This window comes from Magnolia sinica, chromosome 3, assembly GCF_029962835.1.
Source record: "Magnolia sinica isolate HGM2019 chromosome 3, MsV1, whole genome shotgun sequence".
NCBI classification, from domain to species: Eukaryota; Viridiplantae; Streptophyta; class Magnoliopsida; order Magnoliales; family Magnoliaceae; genus Magnolia; species Magnolia sinica.
This window is the reverse complement of record NC_080575.1, coordinates 102,676,834-102,682,833: the sequence shown is the minus strand read 5'-3', so window position 1 is coordinate 102,682,833 and position 6,000 is coordinate 102,676,834.

The window sequence follows — 6,000 nt, the reverse complement described above, 5'->3', positions numbered from 1 at the left end:
AAATCAAGCTACCACATGCCAACATGTCACACCTGTGTGGGGTCCAGATACCCTCATGCTGTGGCCCATATATTCCCTCATCAAAACATCAGGCTAGTGCACGCACCAAGAGTGAAGAAATGGACGGTTACAAAAGTAACAAATAATCTGCATTCAACATCCATGTATTGGAGTGGAATTGGGTCTCGCCCGAGTGGGGGTGAACCGTCCATGTGAGCCATGGTTTCAAACCATTCAGGTCGTGACTAGTGAGTCTTAAACCATTATTGCTTGCATGACGAGTGGATCAGCCTGATTTTTTGGATGCCCATCTACTCCATCCATCCATTACTTGCTCATTTTAGGGGATGAGCTAAAAAAAATAAAATTAGGCAGATTTAAATCTCAGGTGGACTACACCACAAGAATGGTGATTGAATGCGCAACATTAAAAACTTCCTAAGGCCAACTGCAATATTTATTTGTCATCTAACCTGTTCATTAGGTCACACAGACCTAGATAAGTAAAAACACAAATATCAGCTTATTCAAAACCTTTGTGGCCTCAAGAAGTTTTTAACGGTGGGGGTTCAATCACCAGTGTTTCCTGTGGTGTGATTTACCTGATATTTGGATCTGCCTCACTTATGGGGTCATGTACTAAATGAGCTGTAAAAATGGATGGACGGACTGAATAAAACACATACATCATTGTGGGGTTCACAGAGCTTTTCCTGCATCGACTAGTACCAACGGATCACTACCGAATCCGAATCCGAATCTATATTATGAGCGTCTAGGGTCCCACACACGTGTGATATGTTAGCACATTTGCTGATTTTGAAGAATTCCTGAAAGGTGAGACAATAGCCGAAAAAGAATCGCTTCTGTTGGAGATCACATCAGCTTGCCTTTCTGCATTTTATGATGGAAAGTCGTTATTTGAAGTCTGGTCCGGGTACCTGCTTTTTCATAAAGGAAATGCTTGTGTGGTCCATGGGACATTGACACTCTTGGTGCAACCTTGCTTTAAACATGTGAACGTTGCATTCATTCATCTGGACCGTCCATCCGATTCATCCTACTTTTCATGGTCCCACCCAGAAAGCATCAAGTTGCAGATGGTGTGGCTGCAATCACTGGTCTTACTGGTTTACATGTGGAGGTAGACACTTGTGTTGGTTCTACATCGTTTCAGAAAGGTGGTGACTCTTCCAACGTACGTTGATGGCCTACCTCTCTAGCAGTTCACACCGTCCAAATTGCTGACTGATGTAAGGAAAGGATGTGAGGTAGAGCACCGTCTTACTCAAGAAGATAACTATTCTGTATCCACGAAATTTTTCTAGACTCTTCACACAGACTTCTTAAAACTAGGAGGAAGAAACGAGAAAATAAAAATAAATTCTAATAAATTCGAAATTGATTAATGAATAAATAAAAACGAGTTCACAACCCTTTAAATAGAGATATCAAGCAATGAGAAATAAATCAGAATCAAGCTACAACTAAAACTCCTAGAATCCACGACTTACTATAAATAGTAAACCTACTATTTATAAACGATTGTGATGTCTACTGATGCGAAGGTTTTCGGCCAAAAATAGTAAGTGTCCTATTTGGCTTCATCAAACCGTTCTCCTAATTATTCTAAGCTCTTTTCACGTTGGACGCGACTCTGACGAATGAAGAGTTATAATTAAACTAAAACTTACTATTTATAGTAAAAACGAAATTAAAACAGGGAAACAACCGTCAATTCGGGGGTATTTCATAAATCCGGCTTGCGCAACTCGGCGTATCGGGGTTGGTTGGTTAAAGTAGCTCATTCTACCCCAAAATCATATATTTTACGCCCGATAACTCATTCCGGATTGTGAGATGTGCCTGATTTAAGGCCCGATAGTTTGGATCACTTTTGTCGTCGACCGGGCCTTTTCTGATCCATCTTGGCCATGAAACTATCCGCGACCCGCTCTACATCACTAACTCAGATGTGGGATTGCACCGAGAATTATAAAATTAACCATTTGTTTTTTTGGTTTGAATTTGTAACGGTGGTTATTTTACTTTTAACCATCCACTTGACAGCCATTAATTGGATGCTTAGGATTACTCGATCAGCGTGATTTTAGACATATGATCCAATCCACAATAGGACCCATGATCTGGACGGTCTGGATAGCCGTTTATTGGTGCCACATAGGAGAAAGAAGAGTCACCACCATTTTACAGGAGTCTACAGTCGACATATGTTATAGAATGGAATGATTCTTGGGCCCCTTTCATCTATTTTTGTAAGCCATTGATGAGATGGAAAACATCATCAGATGTGTAAACTTCTTAGTAACGACTGGGATCAAACGTAATGGATGGCACAGATCAATGGTTGGACTGTCAGTGCATAAAAAAACTGTGTGATGCACTACAGGATGATACCACTCGTTTTTAAATAAATAAATAAATAAAAAGAGAGGAGAGTGGGGCCCTCAATCGTAGTGGGCGTAGATATCAAAAAGCGCTTTTTCCCTGGTGCGTCCGATGTTTGTAAAGCATCTAACATGGGTGCCCCAAAATGAGGTTGGATGGACGGCGTGGATAAAACCTTGGAAAAATGGATGGACGGCGTGGATAAAACGCATACATCACCAACCAGTACCGAGACCACAGCACCGGAGGGATGGCTACCTGGAGGCGGATTGCGTGGTGTGCCACACGCCACTGACCTCCCTGGTGTATTGACGTGGCAAGATTCTGTGAGCCCCGATATGATATATATGTATTATATCTGCACCGTCCATCCATTTTACGAGATCGTTTTAGTATATGAGATAAAAAAAGTAAGGCAGATCCAAACCTCAAGTGAACCACACCAAGAAAACAGCGAGGATAATCACGCCCACCGTTGAAACCTTTCTATGGCCCACCATGATATTTTTTTGCCATCCAACCTATTCACAAAGTCACACAGATAAGGAGGAAGGAAAAGAAAATCAGCCATGATTGTGGCACATGTGGCGATTGTGATGTTTAACAAAATGTAATACATAGGTACAAAATATTATATTTCTTTTTATACGGCGTACAAAAATTTCTTTTAGAATGTACTGTTGATTTGACCATTTGAGGAGGAATATTTGTATTACATGTACTCATTTTACTCTTTTGCTAACGGACTATAACAATTTGCATGTGTCCAAACAATAGCATATATAGTGACAAATCTACCACTTACAATTTCTTGTGATGAGTAGGTCTCAGGAGATTTTTGAACTTATCTCATTGAAAGTAAAATTTTAAGATATTGAATTATAGTTTAACGAATGATTTTAATATTATAAATTCTTTCTTATATACAGCACCAAAAGAAAAAAGGTATTTTTGTCGTTCAAAATAGGAGATGGTAGGTATAAATTGAAGTCCAAATCATAATTACTATAAAATTAATGTGAATTGAAAATGTCAATTATATTTAATAGCTTGGAATACATTTAAATATTATAGTATGTTACACCCAGCCCCATAGCTCAAATAGCAGACTAAGTGAAGATACCTCGTTTTAACACTTGAGATCTTGGTATCAATCCCTAGCGGGGGTGGCTAACATGGAGTGTGTGTACTGACATGGGTGTCGACTAATAAACGTGACATTTGGTAGGAGGATTGTAACAAGTCCAATGAAATATATACTTTCATAAAAAATAAAAATTTTAAAGCCTTACGTAGGCCACAAATATAAGGATTTTAAACAACATGACTTGTTAATGTTTTTTAACCATCCATTATATGACCAATATTTAGAAAGTTTGAATCATTTGGTGGTATGGTTTTAGTAATGCAACTGATGATTGGATTCTTTTGAAGTGTCATTAACATGTCATATATATGGCAGATTATTAGCCTAGCGACACCTTTATGATTAGCACAACCATTTGCCTTATTAGCCTAGCGACACCTTTATTATTAGTACGGCCATTTGCCTTTAAAAAGTAAGCCATCTATTTGTTATTGATTCACACCAATTCACAGCAAAACAAAGTGTTTTCACAGCATACCAAAAAAACAACTTTCCATTTACTGTCAATTCTTTTTCACACCAATTTTCACCAACAAAATAACTTTAGTTTTTCTAATTTGTCTTACTTCACATCAATGCACACCGGCCTAATGACCCCTTCACTTTAAGAGAGTGGTGACCATTGATAATCATAAGACATTAAGGGCCGTTTGGATACTGTCAAATTAGTAGCTTTTTAAACTTAATAAGTTACTTTTCTTAAATAAGTTAGTTTGGTTATTAAACTTGAATAAGTAGCTTTTTAGAAAAATCACTTATTTTTTAAAGTAATTTTTTATTACTTTTCTACTTCCAAAAGTAACTTCTCTCTCTCTGTAGAGGACGACTTTGGTTTTAAGAATGATTTTTTATTGCTCCCTCTGTTGTGGCCCAACGTGTGTTAGATCAACCTGATTTTTTGATCTAGTTTAGAAACAGGGTGCAGAGCTGATAGGCAACCCCACGTTAGTAGTGGGCACGCCCCCATGTACCCACACGAGCCACACAGCATTTTGGCAGAAATAAGGTCTGTTTGATCACCCGGTGGGTGTGCCTTGAATGTGGATCGTTCATATATTCTATTTTAATTGATCCATGGCCTTAAAGCTAAGCATACACGCACGCATGCAAGGCCCTACAAAAACCCAATGACCCAATCAGCCTGGTTTGGCACCTCGTGTTTGAGTGCATATGACGGGATCGAGGGTACCGAAAAATCCATGTTTGGCATTGTGTACCTAGAGGTAAATGATATTAGAGGTATTTGAAATACACAGTTTTTTTTAAAAATGCTTTTAAATCTCACATTTTTGTCATAATTAGAGTGTAATTAAAGCAAAGCGTCCTTTTTTGCTCCATTTTTAAAGGGAGAAAAGCCCCACTTATAAAAGATGTGTGCACTAGGCTACTAATTGAAGTAAAGTGTCCTTTTTTTGCTCCATTTTTAAAGGGAGGAGGGTTACACTTATAAAAGAGGTGTGCACTAGGCTACTAATTTATTATACACATGCCATACAATACTCCACAACAATCCAATCATCAACTACAATACTAAATCACATCAATAGAACGATATGAACTATTTGAATGTTGGTCATCTAAATCGACAGTTAAAAAAAATAAATTAGTGAATCAGTTATTTACTATGCTTATGGTTGTGGCCCACCCAATGCTCTCCTTAGTTTTGGCCAAAGTCTATATTTTGACGTGTTTATTGCAATTTGAGCTGGACACGTGCCAAACTAGGTCAACTAACTCGCTCGGCTCAGATAAGCTTGATTCGGCTTGACTCGAAAGCTAGGTTCGAGCTGAGCCAAACTGATTTTTTGAGTTTGAAAGAATTTCCAACCGTGCTTGAGTTGACCCAAGTTCAACTGTACTCAACCCGAAGCCTGGCCTAAACTCTAACTCAGTTCGGCTTGGCTCAACTCGGCTCAAGTTTTATATATATATATATATAAACTTAATTAATATATTATATTTTATATGATATATAATATATATAAAAAGAGTGTTGACCGGTATAAAAACTGAAAAGAAAAATGCTTGAAGTGGGCTTGAGTTGACCTGAGCTACTAACTGAATTAAGCCAAGCTGGCTAGTCAAGCTCAAGGACTGAGTCGAACCGAGCCAAGCTGAACTCGAGCTGGGGTAGGTGGCCGGCTGAACGATTCACCGAACCAATAGCAAACTCCCTTGACTTCTTGAAACAGGAACTTGAACTAATTGACCTCACTGTTCATAGAAGCTGTGCCAAGTATGACTCTATTCACAATCATTTTGTTAAATATCACATATGTACATTAATTTCGCATATTAAAGCTGATTTAGTTAATAAAATTCAGATCCCTTTAATATACTAAAAAGTTTCAATGCCTTCCACATACAAAGCTCCTGAGCCGAAAGTATGGATTCCAATGCATTCCAATTATAAACTACCAACCCTTCATCTCTATTGGAATTTT